Here is a 25900-nt window from a genome sequence, read left to right on the forward strand (position 1 = left end):
TTTTAGAAATTCCCAACCTGCATGCTATTCTTCTGCCTTTGGACAGTTAAATCAAAAGCTGACTTTGTGAAGAATTTTTTTTTTTAATGTCAGTTTTTACACTCAAATGGGGTTTACATTCTGCTTCACAGAACTAGAATTTTAATTTTATTTTGGTATGAACTTAGTATAGCTGCACATATTCAGGGCTCACAAATGAGCAGCCCCCTGATTTTACACCCCAGTGACATCACAAATTCAAGTTCTGCCTCTGATGTCTTGCTTTAAGAAAGATTGATGCATGTTCACAGACATCGGCCAAACTGTCCTGGGATACCAAAATAATCTATGAATACTCCAGATGGCTGACATTAGCCTTTTAATAAGCGGTTTTCTGATATACTCTTTTAACACGCCACTAATGCTATGTGTACAGTATAGACAGTCTTCTCTGAATGCATAAGAGGATGAGACAGACCTCCCCTGAGATCCGTTTCCTCTGCCTTCCCTTTCCTTTCTTTTCCTTTAGAGGGAAGTACCTGTAATTTGTCTTCATCAACCATTATGGACATCCTCAGGAACAAAACCCGGACCCCAAAAGTATCAAATCAACAGCACATTTTTCAGAAAATGGCAGATCCAATTTTATACATGTCCCTGAGGCTTCCCTCTAACTGTTGGTGTGCTGACCCTTCACTCATTTGACGCTGCTTCTCGCAGCCTAGGAGGAGCTTTTCAAGATTGTTTCTGTCTCTTGCACCTGTGAGATGGGCCTCAATTGGAGGAATGCTAACAAGATGTCCCAATGATGTTCAATATAGCGCCTTGAAGACCTGCAAACGTGCATGGCCAAATTGCAAATAATCTACATGAGACAGAAGAGATGGAGTATCGTCTCATTTTGACATCTGGTGAGATAGCGTTGTCGTGTTTGTCACTTAAAAGTGATGTGAGGTGGAAGAGAAGTGAATGTTGATTTGAATCTCAAAAGAACTTGGTACATTCCCTGTACGGCTTACATTTACTTGCTCCTGTTAACAAAGTGTCTAAAAGGAGGAACACTGAGCTTAGATCAGAGCTTGCCCTGCAGATGATTTAGGAGGATCACATAATACACCATGATATACCTGACTTACTGACACTAAATCAGTGCGTTTAATGTGAAATACAATTTCATTTTGACATTTTCACTCTGCTCAACCACTGCAGCTTTTCTTCTGCTGCAGATCCTCCCACTGTGCCCCATGAAAGATATAATTCAAAGACCCATTTTAGTCCTTCAGATATCAAACTGACAGACTTCCTTGTCATCCTGCAATCAATCTTGTCACATGTTTATGTCTTTTTGCAGTACTGTATCCCTTTAACTGATAACTTTGATAACTGTTGAAGATCTGTGCACTAATTTATTGTCTAAAATTCTCCACTATTATGTGTAGCGTTACTTTATTATTGATGTTTTTGATGACATACTGTAGGTTGGCGGACAGTAACCATTGTATCAGTGAGAGCATCTGGAATTCGGACACTAACAGTATGTATACGCCTGAGATACCATTGATAAAAATGTGACAAGAAGTGATGGATTGTGTCGTGGCACTTTACAAACATTACTATACACTGTATACACTATTGCTATTACTATACTGCACTTTACAAACCCTATAAACTAAGGTCAAAATCTATAAACTAGAAGAGCTGTCTGTGCCAAATTTTGACCAAAATTACTAAACTTAAAGTAAATCCACATAGACTGGATTGTTAAAAAAAAATCATCCAGTGGCTATTCAAGTAGATTCCTTAATCAAAAATAGATGATTTTACAGATATTTCTGTTTTACTGCTATTGCTTTATGTCTTGTAAGCAATGTTAACACAATGTTATCATATTTGCTGCCATTAAGTGGGCTACTGTACACATTTTTCATGTTAGTAGAAATTGATTAGCACTTGCTCAATAGCCTCCAACATTGATATTCTATGTGGAAATCTCACAGGTGCATAAACAAATGAGTTTTTCCCTCTGACAGTAAAATCACAGCATCACCAGCAACTTTGATTGGAATACTTTATGGGTACAAGCCAAGAGTGGTATCAAACAATATGGATTAGGCCCACTCAACATACTGCAAACTGTCAAGTTCAAATGATAAAACCAGACTGAAATTGGCCTGTGTGCAAAGGATTGCTGAGGGCAAGGATTATAAAGGTTTTTCACCCACCACCTTGCCCCCATATTGATTTAAGTATAACTAGGAGATTTATCAACACACAATGTTTGACAGGGACTTCAGAATTAAGTTGCAACTACCAGGGAGGAATAAAAATGCCACCGCAGCAGAGATTTAGAAAAGGACAGTTGGGTCATGTGTCCTTTGCCCACTCTATACATACTGTACATAAATACATAGGGGGGACTGTTGCAGCCTGTTTAGATCAAATTAAATCTCTAAAGCAGTGGATCACAGCACAGAATCTAATTCTGGATACAGCCATGGAACAATTAAAACAAAAATCCTGCTGCTTACACTAATACATTAATCTACAAAGGACAAGGACAACCATTTTGATATTGTTGAACAGGAAAACCATACATAACATTCACTGCAAGAGATGTGACTCATCCCAGACCTTAAAGCTGGGGTAGGCATTTTCTGGAAAAGATTTTAAAAAAACAACAACAGACAAACAAATAAAAAAAAACTGCCAGAATTTGAACCTTCCCCCAAGAACCCCCATCCTAAGCCCCTCCCACCAGATGAGCACAGGGTAACAGTGTTTACTGCTGCACTCACTCACACACACAACTTCCTCTCAAGGCACAACAACCTTTAGCAAACAGTAAATGGTAAACAGCACCACCTCTTACCTGTTTGAAGTCTGCCACAAAAGTAATGAGTGTACCATTTCCCAGCTTGAATACGGGTGATATCGCGTCTCTTTCATTGTCCGCCTCTAAAACCCCCTCAGTCATCAGTCCGTCAGAGAGCTGGATGCTCAGCACTTAACTGAGTCCCAGAGCAACGAGCAACACCAGGGCGCAGAGACAGCTCAGTATCCAACCTGGAGCCGCAGTGATGCATAAAATTGTTGATAAGATTATGCACTGTTCACCTTGCCCTGCAATACAGGCAATAGTCCAATGATTGCACAATGCTTTTCATTCTGCTTTCTCTTGATATTCCTGTCTTTTTCTCTCCTTCCGCAATTCATGCAGTCCCTTCACTTCCTATCTGTCAGTATTCCATTGCTTGCCTGGCCTTGTGGAAGACTTCAGTCATGTGCAATGAGTGCACAGGCAGAGTGTGTGCTGATAGGCATGTAGGTAGGTAGACAGGCAGGTCGGCCATCCAATCATTTCATGCGGGTTGAATGAAATGATCACAGGGATTTATTACAGGCCTGTGACAGCCACAGATACCGTTTTTTTTTTGTTTGTTTGTTTTTTATTTTCAGAGCACTGATTTACTGATTACTGTCAGGAAGTAAAGAGAATTTCAACAAAAATGCTTCTAAAATAAATTGCCTACCCTAGCTTTATCTGTAATGTCAAACTGATGTGCAGCTCTGCAGATACACTGGTAAAACATCACGAATTATACACACTGAAAATAGTCACATAAAGTATGTCTTACTGTACATGCATTGTGAACTTGTCCAAAACCCCAACTGCACTCCAAATTTCATATTTTTGTTGAAAATTCAAGATACTATGTATAATCTTTTCTATCTCTTGGTGTATCTAAGCCAATACTTATCATTGAAAGAACATTTATGCCCCATCTGTTTAACTCTGCAATGTTATCTTTATGGAAAGCAGGCAGTGAGCCTCGCGTTGCCTGGAAGCACATGTGGGATGAGATAGGAGACGGATACAAGAAGATGGGAGGCAACACAGTGCACGGAGCGTTGAAGCAAAAAAGCAGCAAGGGAATATGTCAAGAAATCAAAGCCCAGACAAGTTGAAGGGGAGAGGATTCAGATGCACAAACATACACTGTGTTTTGCTCAGACCTGGAGGTGGAAGAGCGCAGCTCAAATCAAATTCCACTTAGCTATTTTCAAACTTTGGTCTGCTCTCAATGTAAAATAGATTTTCACAACACCTTGTTCTGCCTCAAAGTGGGATGGCAAAGCCTGTAACTGACCCACTTGTGTAAACCCGTGATGTTAACTCTGAAGTCCCTCCAGAGAAAAAGAAGAAAATAAGTAACATCAGAGCCTCAATAATATTAAACACAAACCAACCATTAAGATGTTTTTCAAATGACCATGCCATTTGAAAATTTAAGTGTGTAACATTTTAGGATTTCAGCTTTGGAGAGCCACAGGAAAAGGGCAGATATTTTGTGAGGTAACATTTTTTTCCCTGTTTTATTTTATCCACAAAAACATTTTTCAGTTTAAATAGCGATATGTTTGTTGTCTCTATCACAACTGCTCTATTTTAAAATTTAAAATATGATTCAAACTATACTATGTTTTCTGGTTTGGACAGGATATGACAGTTTGATGATTATCGTTAGACATGTTTCTCCAAGTTAATAGTTTTTGTGATAGCTGTGATGGATCTGGAAGATATTTTTGTTGTTTTTTTTAGCTATTTCCTCAAAGATAGCAATAATACAGCATTTAGTGTACACTCAAGCAAAACTTTGCTATCTCACTGGGTCTCCACCTTGTCACACTACAGGCAGTACTAGTAGAATGTTTTTTTAAGGTTAGTTTAATTACCACCAAACCTTTTGGCTGTACCACCTACTAAAAGACCATCACATACATCAAATGTCTTGGTTGCTTCACCTGAGCTTACCTGAGTCAGCAAGCCTTACTAGCTCCATGAATGTTAATTTAGGCTGAAAAACAGACTCGGACAGAAAATGAACCAAAATATGCCAGGTATGAGGTTTAACATTAATTGTTCATCATGGTATCATCAACTTAACAAAGTAGTTAGCAAATGAAAAATGCAAACAATAAGAAAAACTAGAAGATGATTTCAAAAACAGGGGTCCTTTAGCTTAAATTGAGGTCAAATGAACGAACTGCAACATAGAACTAAACTTAACACAACTGACCTAATAAATGACACAAAGGAAGAGGCTAACCTACACAGACACATAATGGGGGCAGGAATGACAATTAATTCTACAAATTAGCCTTAATACAAATAAAGATTCAAATCAAGAAAGTATTTACAACAAATTACTAAAAAAAAAACTAAAAAAAAAACTATCAAACAAAAACAAAACTTAAAGATAACCCAAAACAATGTAATTTAACTGAATCCCAAAAGCAGACTCCCCTCTGGCTCACCCAGTTGGCCTCTCCCACTTCCTGCATTTGATAATATAAAAGCCATTTTAACTGGTGCCACATCTTTTGGCCAGAGGAGGACTCAACACAGACCCATGTAAAAGAACAAAGGTAGAACATTAATGACAGTATGTTAACCAAAATATGGCACTGAAATTAGCAAACGAACTGTCAGGTGTGTGCTGTATGAAAACAAAGGGCTATGTGTCATGTCATTACTTGAAATGTTTGTATATTAACTGGGCTAGACAGAACAATACATTTGGTGTCGGCCAGTGGTTTGGCTGTCACAGAGAAGGATTTAAACTACCTTATCTGTTACAGTACATCTCTTTTGTTGTCATGCAGTGAATGTTGTCTGGTAAATGCATACCAAAAATAGGTGCTGCTTGTGGTAATGGCATACAGTATATTGAAGGAAAGATGACTGTACACTAAACTCCAATGATCGTATTTTATAACCGATGTTTCTCAACCACACTCAATACAAGTGTCCGCCTATATACTGTGTGTATATATACACATCCCACCTGGTACTAATCCACAATCAGTAAAATCATTAACAAGCTACAATAATAGTTCATCTTAATCACTGAACATAGGTAAAAGTTAAGAGAATACATCAACATTTCATTCCATATATATTTTTGACCCCAAGATACACACCTTAAAGTATATACCTAAAATGTTCAGAGGTCCAAATAACCCAATTTAAAGGGGACAATCTAAAAGTAAGGGCTACATAGAAATTGATACATGAATATTATTTATATAGCAAGTATTTAGGCAAAAATATATATATATTTTTAGGGGCATAAGCTATAGGCTATAACTAAATATAGACACATAATGTAATACAAACCATACTAAAATATAACTTTAATAAAAGGACAAGCCTATAAGACTATCTATACACACATATTTAGAAACACTTAAGTAGGCCTTTCTAAGTATATCAAATGTTAACTTATAATTAACTTATAATATAGTGAGAATTCTTAAGTGAATGCTGCTCTGCCACACCTTCACCCCACTGCCATCAGTGTCAAGCCCCCAACCGTGGCTCCCCAGAGGAGATCGTTGCACGATTTCATCTACTGCACTGATGCCAAAAATCTTTGAATTATTTAAATCAAACATCTGCAGTTTTGTTTACTTGTTTTCTTGTACCTGAAAGCATCTTCTTCTTTTGATGACTTCTCATCTTTTGTTTGAATGTATGTAGTTATTTCTCGTATTTGTTTTCCTACTGCTGATGGAAGTCTTACAGAGGGATATTTATTTGATGACAGAATGACAACACGTGTGAAACAAAGATACCGCTCTGTCCTGGGATCACAAGAACCTACAGTTCTTGAGACTTGTATGCTTAATGGCAACAATGTCCACTTCGAGCATTGGCCTAGTAGTTTGAACTAAGTTCACTTTCCACTAAATACATAATTTATGCATGTGTAAATGCAGCAAGCTGGAAGCTCTTCTCTGTGCATCAGTCTATATTTTCATAATGTAGTCAATGTATGAAATGCTTATATTGCTTTTTAATTTAGATTTTGCATTTAATGCCTTTTTAATCACTATAATATGGCTTAGAAATTTTAACATTTCATACTTAAAATTCAGTTAGTTAACTTTTTCAGCACTGTAGACAGTCAACAGTCTTTCATTTAGGTGCTGTTTTGAAAACTTGGAAAAACAATACCAACTATTGTAGAAACACACTAATAAAACAATCTCAACTTAAACAAAAATTGTTTTGGGAACAGCATTTGGGTCTCAGGATATGATTGTCTTTTTAAAAATAAGACACATGTGGGAAGAGGTGAATTGTTCACTTCACCAGTGCATCTTGCATATCATCCAAGAACATGTTCTTGTTTCCTTATATTTATTGAAAGTAATGATCCCATGAATCAATCATTTATCACCACTCCTAACAGATATGTCAAACACAATTTTGATGGTTTCGCTGATAAACAATAGGGGATACAAAGGTCAGCGACATTCTACAAAAAACATCTACAATTAAGAACCACAAGTATTAGAGCTTTCTTAAATGAAAGTTATCTTTGCAATTACTCTGCGCTTGCTTATCTCTGATGATATTGGCACATGGCAGCACAGAATAATGATGAGACAGAATGACATTTGGCTATCCTTGTTTTGTCCTTTCTCCACTTCAATAAAGATGTAAACAATGTTTACAGTTTGTCCTTAAAGGCCAAAAACTCCTGACTCAACAGTATTATAATTTGAATGGATGGGTGGTAGGGGACAGCATGCCACATCTGATTTTTTTTTAATTGTAAGGGGAAAAATAAACGAGAAATACTGTAAAATTGAAGAACAAAAAGTGTCCATAATAATAATAATAATAATATAAAAATGCAATTGTTACATGACTAATATCTGGCCTTCTGGTTAGTAACAATCAGTTTAGTGAAAATCTTTTTTTTTTTTTAAATACTACATTTCAACCTAATCTTGTTACTGACTGCTGCATTATTTACACTCATACATACATTATTCTCTATTTTTTGGCCCTCATTTTAATGCTTAAGGTGTATTCCAAACTGAATGCAAAGCTCCACAGTGATGCACAAAAAGACACCAGTCCGAAGGTTGAACAGCAAATGACAATCTATCATGGGACTGCAGAGCACCTGCTTGGACCCAGATGTGCACTGGCACTTTTTTACAGGGTGGCTGGTGGAGCGGTCCCTTAGGGAGTCAGCCTGCAGCTGTGACAGTGGCTACAGTTCGTCTTCCCTTCTGGTTTATATACAGATGTGCAAAAGCCATTCTGGAGCACGCGTGCATGCTTTTGCCTCAGTTTTATCAATATACTATACATGTTGGAGAAAGAAAATCTGAAGAGTGCGGCTATGAGTGAGGGCACGTCATCCACACTGCAAGAATAAAGCACAGTGTTGGAGGCTGAGTTGCAGCTGGCTGCTGATAGATTCTCTATCCAGCTACAGCAGGCTATATACAGCTACAGTAGTGTAGATATGAATGAAATGACTAATCTCATCTACTTCACTTTACTGCTACTCATCAACCACTACTCTACTACTGATGACTCAGTTTTTCTGACCTGTATATACATTTAAAACAGAAATATGACCAGGTCACTTTTTTTGAAATGTGAAAAATAAAAGCAAATCCTAAAATTAATTTACTGTAAGAGCTCAGCAATTTGTTTACACAATGTAAGCAAGGGCATATCAGTGAGCCTTTGTCACCCTATTTATCCTACATGCTTTTTTTTTTATAATTACAGACAATTACCACAAAGCACATATGTTGCAAATACTACCATGCTACAGGATGTTGTTTATCCTATTTATTGCAGACAGCATGGGTGTAAGTGAGTCACTGGAGGGGAGGTATTTGCAGAACCTTTGCCAGGTCATAAAATCTAGTGTTTGTCCCCAGAAAGACAGAAGCGTAGGAGCAGAAAGAGTTTCTCTGAGGAACAATGCATCACTGATTCCATTTTTTGCTGGTGGATGGTTACTGTTGCTGCCTACAGTGTCCCATTTAAGAGCTTCTATTGGCTTTCAGTTGAGTTTTCAAGCTTTTGGCTGTTCGTGCATCCTTTGTGGTTCTTCATGGCACCATATGTGTTGTGTTTATGTTGTGCTGGATTTTGTAATGTTTGAAGAACTGATATGAGATATGACTGAAATATGTGATTTAATGTTGTATCTGATGGTCTTATACAGGCATCTGCTCCACTCTTTGTTCAATTGGTGATTCAAAAGTCATCCTCAAGGGGATATATTTGTCACAGGCAGATGGATTGTTCCCTCTGGTGAAGCAAAATTCTTTCATTGACTTTTACCAGGTGGAATCTATAAGTTCCGTGTTTGATATCTTCACTTGATTAGCACAGAAATGTCATCCTTGTAGGTGGAGGTGCTTTACTACAGACTATGACCCATAGTGTTAAAATATTGAAAATTCCTTATAGGGCAACCTGGTATTCAAATCTCATACCGCTTGTTGACCTGTGGTTAACCTGAAGAAAATGCAAATGCAGCTCAAAAGTGCCAAGTACAAAACAGATCTGCCAGAGTGCAATCTCATCCCGCACTGATTGTAGTCCCCAAAAAGCTTATAGCCAGTCAATTCCTCAGAATGTACAGAAGGATACACAAGCTGTCACATGAAGGCAAATGGTCTCGAAGCCTTCGAAACAACCAACCAAGTGCTGTCATTTGTCGAGTATCGCCAGCAGCGACCCAGAGGCTCAGCCTGTGTAAAACAGACATTTGCCCAGAGGCCTTTTGCGTTTTTTTTTTTTTGGGGGGGGGGGGGTATTTCTCTTGTATTTTATGTTCTGGAATTTACCTTCATACCTGATATCTTGCTGCAAATCGGAAGACATCTGCTTTCGGGAAAAACCAGGGCAAGATGAGCACAATGAAAGATGACCTCAAACTCTGTCTATGTCTGGTAGAAGTTTTCATGGCCTTGTGCATTTTGCATAGTAGTTGAAATGTTTAAAAAAAAAAGAATAAAAAGGGCAGAAAAACACATTCAAGCACATAATAAATACAGTATAAATTGGTCTGCATGTACAAAACAAATCGGAGTCCAAAAATGTTCTGATTATGAGGCCTGTCACATCTTTGCTGGTGTCCTACTTAAAGAAAGAAGGTAGCCAGTGCCTAACAATTAGTGTACATAAGGCAAAAAATAATGAATCTGCAAACTGTACTGTACATTGAGGGCAAAATTATACAGTATATCTAAACACTCTGAGAACTGTTTCACCACCACAACCTATGCACCATCACATAACATTCAGTAGAGTCTTTCATAGAAGTCCTATAGCATGAATTTTCACAAATTATGGCTAGAATAGAAAAAACTGAGTAATTCAGAAGTGCCTTTTCAAGTGTTTCTGGACTGTCTCTTGTCCTTATAAACAAGTGACCCTTCAGGAAAGCATCACTTTTTAGTTTTCTAAATTTATAGACCATAAATGATAGATTATGTGTTCTGAGTATAAAAGACAGGCAGCCCTCAAGAAAAGATTTTCAGATTTAAGGGGGGTATTCAGTTGGTTGCAATCTGCAACCTCACCGCTAGATGCCACTAAATCCTTTAAAGGGGACCCATTATGCTGATTTCCAGCTCTATATTTTTATTCTTGGACTCCACTAAAGTAGCTTTGAAGGATTCACAGTTCAAAAAACTCCTTATTTAATTTATATTGGCCCTTTATGCAGCCCCTCAGTATAGGCTTTGTCTCTTAACAGGCAGTCTTAGCTCCTGTTTCTTTAAGGCCCCCCTCCAATGAGCCCATTCTGTTCTGATTGGCCAGCTTTCTGGAAGCTGCTGAGGGGCAGCTGTATAGGAGTCATATTAAGTTGCCGCCAATGGAAAGCCAACACTTTCTGCATTACTGCTTCACCAAAATGTTAGTGGAGCAGTGAACAGATGATTATATAAAGAAATCCGTCACAAACTGATGTCGGCTCGGGCTGAAAGTAGAAAAAAATTTTAGAAATCGAGCGTTTAGAGCAGTCTGAAGCTGGTGTTTTCTGCTCACAGGGATTATGTCTACATATGTTTACCTCATTATTTGACATGTTGGCCACTTTTAACATGAACATCCAACATTGTAACATTATATATATAACTGAAAATAAGGAAAAGCATAATAGGTCCCCTTCAAGTGCACATACTGTATCTCTCCTGCTGTTCATGAACACCCAACCTGAAGGTCTCTTTTACTAGGTCCTGTTAAAGCTATATAATAATAATAACTTAATGTAGCCTATATAGCAGCTCTAAAAACAGAGCTTACAAAGCGCTTTGACATACAAAGCAAAAGTAGGATACTCAGAAGGCAATATAACATCAGAGCCAAACAATAAGACCAAGCAAAAGCAAGACAAAACTAAGGTAAAGCAAGACCTAGAGACAAAAGACACAAAAACACAGTAGAGAGAAGACAGAAGGATGATGAAAGACAGACAGTAAAAGAGATAAAAGACAATAAAAACATAAAACCATGTAAATATTAATAAATACAAATAAAAAGAATAAAAGCAATAAAAAAACAACATCACATAAAGCAAGTCTATAAAATGGGTTTTACAAAGTGATTTAAAAGAAGTCTCTGATTCTGCGAGCCTTATCTCCTCAGGCAGGTCGTTCCAAAGCCGAGGGGCCCTGATGGCAAAAGCACAGTCACCTTTAGATTTAAGACTCAACTTTGGAACAGCCAGAAGAGCCCCACCTGAGGATCTGCAAACTGGCTCGCAAGGGGTCAATATATCTGATAGGTAGCTTGGAGCCAGAACCAGACATGCTTTAAAAGTGATCAGTAAAATCAATTCTGAATCGAACAGGGAGCTAGTGAAGAGAAGTCAGGATTGGGGAGATCTGTTAAAACCAATAAGAAGCTGAGCTGCTGCATCCTGAACTAGTTGGAGGTGAGAGGGTGACTTTTGGTTTATGCCGGAAAGGAGGGAGTTACAGTAGTCAAGTCTATAGAAAATAACAGCATGAATTTTGTTTGAAGGAAGCAGAACTGGACAACTTTTTTGATCTGTGGTTCAAAGCTTAAATGTGAATCAAATAGTACTCCCAAATTTCTGGCAGTGGGCTTCACATTAGCAGACAAGGGACCAAGACTACCAAGACTGATTGGGTTTGGGGGACTAAACAATATGATTTTTGATTGTGAGTTATTGAGTTGAAGAAAGTTTTGTGCCATCCAACAGTTGAAATCACTGAGACAATCTACAACAGCAGCTAGGCTTTTTGGGTCACCAAATGTTAGGGGAAGGTATATCTGTGTGTCATGTGTCAATGAAAAGAGAAATTGTGATTTTGGATAATTTGGCCAAGTGGAAGCATGTAGATTAAAATTGCACTCTACTCCCTGTTGGCTGCTTAAAGGTGGTCTTTGGTTACATTGAGGAGGGCAGTTTCTGTGTTATTTGAACATGGAGGTACTTTTGTGTCTTTATTATGCAATCAAACATAATAGGTCTGCAATCAAAAAAGAGATTTGAGAGCAAAACTATGGACACTATAATCAAAAAACATTTTATTGCAAGTAAAATAAGTTTGTGATTTAAATGCAAATCAAAAAGTTTTGTTTGCAAATCCAAGAGTTTTGTTTGTAAATCCAAAAGTTTTGCTTGCTGTTGTGCTGAATCTCATAGGCCGGATCTATGCTGAAAGATGTAAGACACGTCTCTATTGGCCAGTCTCGATCAGAGTGACAGCTTGGCAACATCCACAGTTAGTAAACGAGAGAGAGAGTTTTGAAGTCCATTGAGAAGACAGGGTGGGAGCGGAGAAGACAGAAAATAAATCTCCAGGTATGTTTACGTAAAATCCATCTTAGTAATAATATCACTCAATAATATGTTACAACTCGTGCATGTAGATTGCTTTTGTTTAACGATCTTTGATGTTGTAATGGGTTAAAAAATTTACATATTATTATTTTGACATATTATTTTGTCATCAACCCATCAGATTCTTTGACCTGAAGTGTTGAAAGAAATACTTACTCCTTAAGTAAAAGTATCAATACCACAATGTAAAAATACTCCATTACAAGTAAAAATCCTGCATTTAAAATCCTACTTACTTACCTTACTACCTAATACTTCTATATTTTTACTTAAGTAGGATTTTAAATGTGTATGAGTATTTTTACATTGTGGTATTGATACTTTTACTTAAGTAAAGGATCTGAGTACTTCTGAGTACAACACTGCAGGTCACAGAATCTGATGGGTCACCAAAATTGTATCACCTGTAGTCACTGAACTCCATCTCCAGATTATGTATATTTGGAGCAACAGGCCTCCGGGGCAGTAGGCTTTTGTTTTTTGGATAACAGGCCATCGGACTCTAGGCTTTCAATCCAATTCTTTGAACTATTGGAGTTTCGGAATAATGTGCCTTGGGACTAATGGGCAGTCCCCATGATGAGCGAGTGACAAGCTAATTGAGCTAAGCCAGCAGCTACAGGCTAACAAAATAATATGTATTTTTGCAGCAGTTCAAACATAACATCCTTGCTATTACTAAGACGGAAGTTATGTGTAACATACCTACACATTGATTTTCTGTCTTCTCCGCTCCCGCTCTTCTTCTCCATGGACTTCAAAACACTCTCTCTCGCTTACTAACTGTGGATGTTGCCAAGTTGTTACTCTGATCGAGACTGGCCAATAGAGATGTGTCTTACATCTTTCAGCGTAAGTCCTGCCCACAAGATTGAGCTCAACAGTAAACAAAACTTTCGGATTTGCAAACAAAAGTTTATGATTCTGATTTTAATCACAAATTTATTTTACTTGCAAAAAAACATTTTTTGATTGCAGTGTTGATAGTTTTGCTCTCAAATATATTTTTTTGATTACAAACCTACTCTGATTGCATAATAAAGACACAAAAGTACCCCCATCTGTAAAGCTCTAAAACCTGACTGAAACTTCTCAAAGATGTTATTATGACACATAAAAGCTAGGTTGGCAGCACTTTTTCTAAAACTCTTGATAAAAATGGAAGTTTAGAAATCGGCCAAAAATTGTTAAGAACAGAAGGATCAAGGGTAGGTTTCTTTAAAAGAGGTTGAACCACAGTGTGTTTAAAAATAGATGGAGAAATGCCTTTAATGCCTGAAATACTGGGCCCAATTGTGTCAATAACCACTTTAAGAAATTCGGTAACAATAATATCAAGGCTGCATATGATTGATTTCATATGGGATATGATTTCAGATAAAAAGGACAGTGATACTGGTTAAAAATTGCAAAAATGACTATGAATGTCCCTACATGGTCTGGGGGGATAATTTGTTGCCTTAAATCCTTGACTCTATTAAAAAAAAAAAACTTCCTACACATCTCTCGTGAGGCATCGGTAAAATGATAAGGGGGGGGAGTGATGACCCATTCTGTTACTTTGAATGAAATTCTGCAGTGATTGAGTGATTTGTTCAAATTAAATTAGAGAAGAAGGATGCTCTTGCTTCTTTAACTGCCTTTTGATAATTCTTTATTGTGTCTTGTGTCTCTGAATGTGAAACTTCTCAAAGATGTTATTTTGACACATAAAAGCTAAAGGTTAGGTTGAAACCACTTTCTCTAAAACTTTTTGATAAAGATGGAAATTGGGCTAAAATTGTTAAGAACAGAAGGATCAAGGTTAGGTTTCTTTGAAAGAGGTTGCACCACAGCATGTTTAAAAATAGATGGAAAAATGCCTTTTGCTAAGGAGCTGTTAATGTACAATAAAATACTGAGCCTAACTGTGTCAATAACCTCTTTAAGAAAAAATAGTGACAATAATATCAAGGCTGCACATGGTTGATTTCATATGGGATATGATTTCAGATAAAATGGACAGTGATACTGGTTCAAAATTGCTAAAATAACTATGAATGTACCTACTGGCATGTGTGTGTGGGGGGGAAGGGGGGGGGGGGGGGGGGGGGGGGGGGGGTGTCCTGAAATCCTTGACTCTATTTATAAAAAAAATTTTAAAAAAAAGAAGAAGAAATTTCTCACATATCTCTTGTGAGGCATTGATAAAATGATGGGGAGATGGGCTGATGACCAAATCTACTACCTTGAATAAAATTCTGGGTTAGAGTGATTTGCTGAAATTAAATTAGAGAAGAAGGATGCTCTTGCTTTTCTTTAGCTGTCTTTTCATAACTCTTCATTGCATCTTTCCAGATCCCTTTGAATGTGTGGGTTCTTGTATTACCTGAGTGAGGTTAAAAGATTCCAAAGTATCCATAAAACTGGTGACAAAAGTCTGAGTTAAAATCACCTAAAATAAGAATTTTGTCACACTTTGATAAAAAAAAAAAAAAAGGGATAATAACTCAGCAAACTCTTGGATAAAAACATTGTTTGGGCTGGGTGGTCTGTAAATTAAAATTATCACTGGATCTTTGGAATTTACCATAAAACCAAGATGTTCAAATTATGTAAAACTACCATGTAAAATGAGAGTGCATTTAAAATCCTTTCTGTAAATAACAGCAACCCTCCCTCCCCTGCTTGACAGCTGGGGTTGATGGAGGTGTGTAAAATTAGGGGTCGGGGGTTGAGGATGGGTTGCTTCAATAAGAGGACTGCAGTCTCCCTGAGATAACCATGTCTCTGTGATGATAAAACAGTCTCAATTATTAAAAGTAATAAAATCATGACATAAAAAGATTCATTATTTAGGGATCTGATATTTAAAAGACCAAAATTTACAGGATTACAATTAAGAGCAGAGGGTAACAGAGGTTGCTGATGGGCTTGAATTATATTGCTATGATTAGCAGCAGAGGGGTGTGATATTGAGCGTGCTACAGTGGGTCTATGATAGGAAATGATGGTGGTTATAAAAGAAGGCATACCAGTCCTGTTTAGGAGAGGTGAGTGGGGTGCAGAAGTAGGGGATGGTAGTGGTGACGTAACATTTCCTACTGTGCTGCTGTATCATTCCCTCAGGCTAGAGTCCATGTTCTCAGACCGTATTTGGGATCCCCTCCTGTTTGGGTGGAGGCAATCACGCTTCAGAAGGCTGTGCCTCGCCCAGAACAGGTTGAAATATATAATATATACACTGTAATGTGCAGTATCACGTTTTCAATCCACATAAATCCAATTTATTATCCTCACAGTTTTCATGGTAATTGTGTCTTTGGGTTTTTGTTATGCCAACAAAAAACAAAATATTTTATTGTATCTCTATTTCAATTATCTTCAGGAACAAGTTCTGTTTTTAGAAAACTGCTCAAGTGAAAGTGCACTAAACATGTGCTGTAAGTCCAAGCTTAATGTTTAACAACACAGGCCCAATTACCCTTGAGCATAATTGCGAGTAGTTTTAATTGGATTATCAAACCAAGGTTTGGGGATTATCCATTTTTTATCAGAGCATCTGAACATTTAATTTGTCCACTGCCACTTTTTTGTACTTGTATTTTTCATTTTTCTTTTATCTATTTATCTGTCTGAAAAACAACAGTCTGCCATACTTGAAAACAAAATATTGTTGTTTTTCAGTGCATTCCAAAATGAATTATATAAATGTTTTACTGAACTGCTGCCCTCATCAGCAGGACCCGTTAGTGGTACGTTTCTCAATTTTGACAAACTATTTGGTTCAGGTTAGTCAAAGATCATGATCATTTTTGAATTCTTAGAGGAGGTCACAACCCTGGTCTCTGGTATCAAAGTCACACTACAGCTATGCATTCACCCAGCCTCCCCCCTAAGACTTAAATGTTGGTATATGAACTACTTTCTTCCTGACATAAATATTAGTCATTTTAAGCTGTTTGACAAACAACCAATGTTCTCTCTTTTTTCGTAAGAGAACAGTCTCCCAGGAAGAAAAGTAAATAAATAAATACATTAGGAGACATTCATTCTACAGGTGTTTTACTTAACTTAAAGTGACTGTCACAATTTGTTTTGTGTGATCATATTTATAAATATGCCCCTTACCTCACTGTGAACCTCATGTTATTTCACCACTTATTTCTGCCCTTGTGACAAATTATCTGGCTGAATGGGTGCATGTGCTCACATAAATAATAATAACAGCTATAAGGGTGCCTTGGTTTCTGTGACTGGTGTTAATTATGTGTTGTCTTATACTACAGAGGAGCCAGACAGAGCTCAAGTGTTACTGGAGGATCATCTATTTACTTATGATTTATTTTAAGGGCTCACATTCACAGTGTGGCTGCAGCTTTTCTTCTTGTAACAAAGACACAAGTACCTTAACCTCATTTGTGACTATATGCATGGGCATCATCCCCATTCAGAGTTTTGAGATTTGATGGCTTTAGAAATTGTTCATGTCCCACTCCAGTCAAAAATGTGTTATGCTTATTGTTCCTTCTGTTGGATGTTTGAGCCTCGCTGTGCAGAATGAGGCATGTGCTTAGTTTAACACTTGAAGACTGTTTTCACATTCATCTGATGACTGGGGAAACTTCTGAGTTTCCGAGTAATCTGAGTTTAAGGCATGTACCTTCAAGCATGATTTGTGACATTACAACTAGTTTGGATCCAATTGTGGTCCAGTATTCAACTTACACATGTGTGATGTGAAAACTTGAAACCTCCAGTGCACAGGAGACATTTGGCCAGCAGTTAAACTTTTGAAATTAACAATATTTACATATTCGTAAATTCTGGAATAATTAATGATGGAGAAGCAAGAGATGTAATTTTAAGGATTTTAACAAGACACTTATTTTGTATTCAAAGTATGTTATATACATCTTATGACATTTTTTCACAATAAGTGTTTTTAATTATCTTTAATATAATTTAGAAACATAAGTAACTTTTCTGTATGTTTTTGTTTTTTTTGTTTTCTTTTTTCATATTTAACTCTGCCTGGTATATTTTGGTCCTTCCAGCAGAGCTGCTGTCATTACAAATTGCGGATGTGTTAACTGCTGTATGATGTTTGAATAACCAATCTCATATGCCTTTATTGTAAAGAATTTGTAAATTACCTAGAGCCTCAGAATGTCCCTATTTAAATTTAGTATCAGTGGTATTAATTATAGCCCACCAGTAATTAATGATTGTTAGCTTGTTGTCCTTTGCTATTATAAGAAAGTAGCTGGAGATGTTTAAGAAGAATCAAGAGTTATATAGTTTAAGTAAAATTAGCTATTAGCCAACTAGTAGCTAACATTACTGTACATGTTTGTGAGCTTAATGTTAAATAATCAACAGTACTGGCTAACTAACCAGCTAATGTTACCCCTGTGTTTAAAGCCTTTTTGCTAACATTTTCCTGTACAGCATTGCAATATTGAACAGTACATTATTTAAGTGATTGTATTTAATATGTAGCACATTTTATTTTTCTACAAACACAAAAAAGTCCATTTCAGTAGAAAGTAGAAAGATAACATACTGGGTAACAAAGGGGGGAAAAAACATACAAAGAAGCTAACAAGAAATACATGAATATTATCAAATTCTAACACAATTTGCAGCAATACATACTAAATACAGTGTAAGTATACAGTTGCAATACTTTGGATCTGGGAAACATTTGGCTAAACATTGTTCACATTCTTCTTCTAAAAATCTTGATGTCCCATAATGTCCCATATGTTGCTTCATTTCTTTTACAGGCTCATTCTTATTCAGGGTCTAGCTGGTGAAAGGGTGGAGATGGGCTCCCAGCATGCACTTGGGCAGAAGGTAAGGATGCATCTCTGACATATACTGAACAGGTTGCCAGTCCATTACAGGGCTTATAGATCAACAGACACATATGGACAATTTAAACTAGAGAGTGCATCTGACCTGCATAGAAAATAAGCCACATATTTGACATGAAAATGAAACACAAAACTAAAATTTAAACCTAATAACCTCAGCCCCGTTCCAATGACCTACCCTCATGAGTTCCTTAAGAAAAAGAAATTCTTCTCATTTCTAAACTATTTTATTAGCACTTCTCTATTTTACATGATAATTTCAGGTTTAGATAGATATTTTGTTACGTCAAAGCGGTTTGGCTCTGTCTCTTGCAGTAATTGCTGCTTGTAATGTTGATGAGCTATTCTCCTATTGTACACTTACCAGCAAATAAAATAATGCTGTTTTACAGAACTGTGCTACTTGCATACATATCCATGGTGATGTGTGTACAGTACTTCAAACCTGTGACCCACATGGCAGGCTTAGAGATATTTGTACATCATTTTTGTACTCTGCTCTTGAATGGTCATCATCACCATTGTAATGATGTTTGTTATAAAGTAACAAGTAAGACTTTCTGCCAGTTTCTGTATCCTAGAATTTTGTATACTTTTTTTCCACCAATTACATCTTAGCAAACATAATTACTGCCTGGATTATGTTTACACACAATGTTTTTTTTAATGAATGAAGTGTTATATTTATATACCACATTGAAGTTGGAGGGAGGTGGTTGGGGTGGATGGCAGATGGCATCCATCAGACATACAGTATATTTGACTTGTTTGAAGTAAATAGGACAAGACAGGTCTACACAAATGATGTGCATCCAAAAACCTACACAATGTATATGATTGATTTTTTTTTTCGTGCCAGACATATTTTACCTGCACTAGATTTGTTGTTTCAGACCCTGCATAATTACCACTCATCCTAATCTCTCTATTTCCACTTTGAATGCTACTACTGCATACATACAATATACAGTAACTGCTGTTTAAAAGCCACAAAATGCATGGAGTTGAATGGCAAAGATTATGATTCCCAGCATCAGTATGAAAAAATGAACAATAATAGAGTAGACACTTTTTAAGAGCTAAATATGTTTTATTATTTTTCAGTATTTTATAATGCTTGTTTTAAATGCATGGTGTAGGATTCCTTTCCTCTTACTAATTGGACTCTCAGCGAAGCAGTGACTGTAGAATCAGGTTTAGAGCGGAGTTGTCAAAATCTTTGATAGGATGGCTCAAAGTCAGCTAACCATACAGCTGAAGTGTGCTTTAATAAGGTCTCCTTGAAGAGTATTACAAGAGGGAAAAAAAATGTTTATTTTTCCTCTCTGTGTTTCAAATGACAAACTTGCTGTTACTTTCTTAACACTGTCAGTATATAACTAATAATAAGGAAAGATGTTGTAAATTAGTATTATATTGAGACATTGTGTCATTGGACTACATGACTCAAAACAATATTGTATTAAGTGTTAAAAAAGTTTGGGCATTCTTCAAATAAAACACTGAAGCAATACGGACACCAAAGTAACACTGACATCAAAGGTGTATCATCACAAGCCATGGATGATATTTTATCAAATGAGTATGTCAAACATAAGGTGGGCAGACATCTTTAAATGTATCAGTTTTACCTCTATCATCATCCTAACCTTATCTAGTTTAAAAAAACACTATTGTTATTTTGTGATTTAATGTATAAATAATGTGAGAAAAATAGACTTTTAAAGGAAATAAATAAATAATGTTGTAAAACTGCAACACTTTCATCCATCTAGCATTGTATATGAAAGGCCTAGCATTCCTCCCATTATACGCAAGCAAGAATTCTTCAAATGGATAGAGAAGCTCAAAAACTATGGTTCTTGCTGCCATTTTAATGGCAAATTTACTAGCAACTTTACCAACAACCACAGAGAGAAAAAAAAAAAACAAAACATAAAAGTGAAAGCTGTTTTGTTTCACAGGCTGCTGCTCTTGTGGGTTTACCGAGACATACGGTTACTGCTTTTTTTATCTGCTGGAATCTTTTGTGTGGGCCTCCATCATTATAGCTGACATGTGATATAAAACAAGCAAAATGATTTGTACTAGTTTTTGTTTAGTGTGTAGAGAATGAAAGATTAAAACCATATTCAGACACAGCTGATGGCAGGGACCCCGTGTTTGTAATTGCTGTTTGCTCTAAGCGGTCTGTGTGACTACATGCAACTGTGTACTGGAGATCAGAAAATACCATATCATCATATCAGACAGACTCTCTTGTGAAATCTTGTATCCACAGTCTGAGTCGGGTGTTCACCCTGCTAAATGTTTTGCAGTCAATATTTCACAGCTGGAAAAAAGGACACAGCTACTGAGTGAATAATGCTGCCAGATAAAACAATGAATCTTTTCTTTTTATCAAATGCATTATCGCTTGCTTCAGAATAAACCTTAGTGCCACACCTGACCTTAAGACTAACTTTTCACTTACAAATTAAATTGAAATCTATCAGACAGTAGCATCAGAAACCTTGGGAAATATGATCACTGGATCCAGTTATTCTTATAATGCTCAGGATAAAATGTCAATGGGCATTAGCTAATTTCATCAGTGATGCTTTTTATTAAATTCTTTTAAAAGCCATTCCAGTTTCCTTGCCAAAGATGTCATATTAATTTAAGGCTGGAGACCTTGAAAGAAGGATAACCCAATTTGTACATTAACATGGTAAGTCTATGGTACATTTTGTGGAAATTAAAAGCACACGCAGCAAAACATTGCCTCTGATACAGAGATAAATTGTAGGGTAAAGTCACAATTATCAAGACACTCACTTATTTGATGTTAGAGTATTTATTTATGTAGAATGGCATCTAAATGGTATACAATAAAATACATTGGTTCTCTTTGTTAGGTAATAGAACAATGTGTTGCCTCAGTAAATAGACTGTTAATAGGATACACAGGGTTGCAGAACAAGATGTAAGTAATTATGTTCTTGTAACTCTATGAATGTCATGACTTCATAATTACTACCTGTTGTTTTGCGCTGTGTTGTTGTTGGTCTTGGGATTGTCAGTTTTCTAGATGTTAGGTCAAAATTAACATACCAATTGGGCAGACATGGCTCACTGATGCTGTGCAGAAAAGAAACAGCATCAGTCAAATGTACCATTTGCCTGGGTCCAGTCTTTTTGAATCTGCCCACTCAGTCAAGTCGACTGATTCTGTTGGTCCAATGAGTGCCTTGGGGGGGCTAATGATTAGCTAATCAGCACCATGGGCGGGACTAACGCCATTGTCAAGCAGTTGTAAAGCCAAGAAACCAAGGAGGAGTAAAACTATGCAAAATGAGCAGCCATGTTGAAAATGGGCGTTGAAAACGGGAGAGCCAAAACCCAGCACTGCCCAACTCGCATTACATCACCCACCATATCACCACATTATTGAATCAAATCCCCCTCCCCCATGGAAATGGGAGTGGAGGCGATGTCAGACTGAAGATGGAAACAGAGTGTAACGAGTTGACAGTTCTGTCTGATATCAGGCAAATGTACCATAACTTTGAGAAGCAGATTATGGTGTGGTATGTGCACACCCTTTGACATTGCTATATGTTCCTATTAAAAGAAAGATGAGGTTGAAAAAAAAAAAAAGCCTTTCTTGTTCCCACTCACATCCTCAGTGCGTTTCTGTTTGCATGGTCTCCATGGTAACAAGTGTACTGCTTTGCTCGTCCTGATTATTAAATTTCAAAGAATTGTTAAGTTCTGTAATTCAAAACAGTTTACTGTTTGATTAGGCAGTTTTACTGTTATATCATCTTCCAGAAAACAACTAAACCTGATATCCTGGCAACTTGTAACATTTTTTAGCACCACCAACACCAACTGAGGCAGCTAAAGTTATGCAAATACTTCTTGTAAAAAGGAACACCACAGAAGAACCACACACAGTTGATACCTAGATATGGGACCTAGATATTTTATAATCATTTTTTCCCCACTTAAAATGCTATTTGCATTTAATTCTTACATGTATCATTTAACTTATTTTGACCATAAGGTGCATGAGGTTTACTACAAGTTTATGCTTTAAGTTATTGGAACATATCATGTATTAGATAAATGTATGTGTTCCAGTACAATATGGCATAACCAACCAGTCTGGCTTTTTAAGTAGTTCACATATAATATAAATGGGTGATGGTATGACTGCAGAAGCTGGAACTAAACATTTGGAATGATTATAACTAAATGAATATATATGCATTGTTCTTCGATTGGATCAATAATATACCTGTTATGTAGAGTTCCAAAATGCACAAAAATAGTGAACTAAACTGAGATAACATTTAAGTCACATTTATTATCATCACAAGTTTGACTATTAAAGTACAGTGATGTTAGGACTTCCCCATGGGCCTTTCATGATGTCCTGCTGTGAAACACCAGTCATGTCACTGTCATGTCAGTATACTCTAGGTCACACTGTGTGGATGAATGGGTCTTAAAGGGCATGAGCACATCACTGACAAAACTTGTGATCTGTAACCTAAACTGAATTCAAAGAGGGTTGTGTTAGACAGTGCAGTATAATATTACAGAAAGCCAGTTGGTAGTAGTGTGACATTGAAAAACTGCATTGGAAAGTGCAGGCATTGTGTGCACACAGTGGACACAAACACAGGAACCAGTTTGTTTCTGACTACAGTCTAATTAATGCAAAGTGATATTGGCAGACAATTGCCATTTAATCGCACAGAGTACCAACAGGAAAGAGGGTGCATCTTCACTTAAAATAGTTGATGACTTTTTTGCCACAAGGCAGAAACAATTGCTTAACAGACAGATTGTGACTTTTAATTTAAAAGAACTGCCAGTAAACAGAGAAGGCTGCGTGATACACCAGTGAAATTATGGACCTTACGTCTGCTGGAGGGTATGAAGACAGTGACAAAAAGAACAGACAAAAGAGGAGACAGAAAAAACCCTTTACTCTTCATTTCCTTGGGTTGAGAAATTAAACAAGGAGGGCAATAAGGAAGCTGGTTTCAACAGAAAGTCTCCAAAGATTTCTTAAAATGCCTCCAAGCAACTCATGAGTGTGACTGGTAATATGAATGCTCCTTTATATTTTTAGCTGCTTTTTATTGTCTGAAGTTATAAAAAAGAAGCATATTATATTAAAATACAGAGCCCAGCAGGTATCAGTGGTAAACCTTTTGATAATTTGTGCGTAGGTGATAATGTGTACCCTCAAATTGCTTAATTTGCTTCCTTGAATTAATCATTTGTGTGAATCACTTTACAGAAATAAGCTGTTACCCCCTAAATGTGTTTGAGGGATGTTGAAAGGTAGCACAACATGGTGTTTAAAGCAAATACAAGGAGTTCTTAACTAGTTATGAAACAATCTCAATTTAATAATGATACCTCTATATGACCTATGTGTGAATGCAGCCTCACATGTAACCTAGCTATATGAAACTAAAACAAAGTTTACTTTGTTTCATCATCGTCATATTACAATCATTAGTCTTAAATAGCCACAAACAGATACATTACTTCATTGCTATGCATCCTGCAAACAGCTGTGTTTAAAAAAAGAAAAATAGAAAATAAGTTGTGTCTTTCTTTCATTTGCTTCCAAAACAAACGCACATGCTAGCCAGATCAAGGTCTTTATGATACAAGGCGGTGGTACTCATGGGAAATGCAGTCTTCATTCCAGGAAACACTTGTCCACAAGGGCCGCCAAAATCATAACAAATCAAAGCTTGCTGGCACTATGTAGAGTTTTCCCTCTTTTATTTTGATATATTTTAATGCACATCGAAACACACACACACACACACACACACACACACACACACACAAAAGTCTGTAGGTGTGTGCTGGTAATACTTGGGGGGAATGCTTCTACCTATCTTTTACTACTTGCAACAAAGATTAGCTAGCAAAGCAGATGCTCTTGCAAAAATAAATAAATAAGAGATTTGATTATGTTTTTCATACAAAACTGTTAATATACTTAGATGTGTCAAGTAGGGCTCTAACAGTTCTAACCAAGTTGTTTGTGTCATTTGTGAGTCATGGGCAACACAATACAGATACAGCAGTTGTGAGTTAACTGAAAAATCATTTCTGATGTACCCAATCAGAGCTCATAATGGCTAGGGTGAGTCTCTCATGACTAGCAATCACATATGGCAAGGGGAAGCTTTCAGCAAAATCAAGATTGCTTATTTTGTCATGGGTATTTTTTCAACATTGAACAGTGCACACATTAAATGAAAAATGCTGGCATGCAGTGCAAATGCTAACTCTGTGATGAAGAATAAGAATATTTGTTATATATTTAATAATATTTTTTATATTTGAAATTGTTTTTTATCAGTGTGGCTCTTCTGTAATCAAATCAAGTGTATTTAAATCAAGTTATACATATCTTGAACTTTAACTTTTGCATGTTCACAGTTAAAACATTTTATGCTTTGCAGCACTGACTTCAAGATGCTCTTTGTAGGACTGTGATGGATTCTGCCTACACACACCTGGATATTGCCTAAAAGTCACATCCAGCATGCTTAATGACCTTGTTTAACTGAAGGGGGATGAAGGTGTTCTTAGCCTGCCACATTTTCCTAATTGTTTTTTAATTACACCTCAGACTGTATCATCTGCAGTAATTTGAGACAGCAGGTCAGTTTCCTGATAGTGATAAAAAGCATTAATACAAAATTAGGCGTAGTTCTTTAAAGGCTTCTAATCCAGTTCACTCTAAATTGTCTGTGTAATTTTTTTTTTTTAAATGTCTAAAAACCAAATTAACAATAATGTCACTTTTCTTATTTATTTAGGTATGAAAAAGTATTCAATGGAACCAGAAGTCAGCCACAAGTTGACTATTTCACAACAGCTTCACCATCAAAGTGCAGGGTGTTTCATGTAAATTCATCAGCTCTGGCAGAGGAAAGATTTTTAGGCTAGGCATAACAGTGACGACACTGAGCTCCCTGCTTCTGCACAAGCGTTGCTAGCTGGCTACATCCAGCTGTGTCTCCAGTCATCTTTAGAAGATGATGACCTTGAAGAAGTGGGTAGCTAGGCACTCTTCTTCTCCTATACTACTGAAGATTTCAAAGAGTCTTCCACACTGTCCCTTTCAAAAGACTTACTAGTTAATATCTCAGCAAGGGCAGAAGGTATTCACCTTCCCATGCTGCCATACAGATCTTTGCCTGAGCTTGGCCCCCTGTTTCTGGGTACATGGGACTTCAGACAGACTTCAGAAATGTTGGCGTTTCATGCTCCTTTCATGGGCAAGTTTTGGTAGTTGGTCATTTAAGACTGGCAGGAGCCCTTGCAGCAAAA

At 36.8% G+C, this 25900-nt stretch overlaps 1 long non-coding RNA gene across 1 annotated transcript in view; it reads left to right on the forward strand.

Annotated features, from left to right (window-relative positions):
* The first annotated feature begins 5355 nt into the window (after positions 1-5355).
* LOC121902078 overlaps positions 5356-25900 on the forward strand; it is a 106704-nt gene continuing 86159 nt past the window's right edge. The window contains exons 1-2 of the long non-coding RNA XR_006097455.1: positions 5356-5406; positions 18452-18521. This is a non-coding gene — a long non-coding RNA (uncharacterized LOC121902078). The remainder of the gene's footprint in view (positions 5407-18451; positions 18522-25900) is intronic.

Source organism: Thunnus maccoyii, chromosome 8 (genome assembly GCF_910596095.1).
Source record: "Thunnus maccoyii chromosome 8, fThuMac1.1, whole genome shotgun sequence".
NCBI classification, from domain to species: Eukaryota; Metazoa; Chordata; class Actinopteri; order Scombriformes; family Scombridae; genus Thunnus; species Thunnus maccoyii.